Source organism: Meleagris gallopavo, chromosome 5, assembly GCF_000146605.3.
Source record: "Meleagris gallopavo isolate NT-WF06-2002-E0010 breed Aviagen turkey brand Nicholas breeding stock chromosome 5, Turkey_5.1, whole genome shotgun sequence".
NCBI classification, from domain to species: Eukaryota; Metazoa; Chordata; class Aves; order Galliformes; family Phasianidae; genus Meleagris; species Meleagris gallopavo.
Window position 1 is genome coordinate 9,224,068 of NC_015015.2, and position 572 is coordinate 9,224,639.

The following is a 572-nucleotide window of genomic DNA, read 5'->3' on the forward strand; positions in this document are numbered from 1 at the left end:
TGCCCGCACGGGGCTCCCAGCCGCAGGCGAAGCGCTCTCCTGCGCCTCAGTCACCGCTTTCCGTCGCTTCCGAGCTTCTTTACCGTGCTCCTCGGCTCTTGCCCGCGCTCTGTGCTGCGTTGGCAGTGCGCGCTGCGGCTGGCGTTGAGAGAACCCCCGTGTCGCGGCGCGAGGGAACTCTGCAGGCAGGTGTATGAGCGGGCCCAGCACTGAACGTGGTAAGGGGGCGGGTGCAGAGAAATGTTGGTGTTGTGCGGGAGCTAAGAGCTAAGGCGGGCGAGGTGATCCTCAACAAGATGTGAGGTGATCCTCAACAAGATGTAAGGCAATCCTGAAGAAGTGTGTGGGGAAGCGCCTTATTTTTAACGTAGTTCCGTGTCTCTATCGCGAGTAACTTGCCCGGAATCGCACAGGACCTGCTTCACAGTCGGAGACAAACGCCAGACTCAGCCACTGCCTCGCATCGCAGTCACTGCATTCACTCCCGCATTCCTCTCGCTGCTGGGCTTTTTTCCCCATCGCATTAAGATCTTTCCTTCCGGGCCCTCTCTTTCACTTAGAAAAGTTGCAAA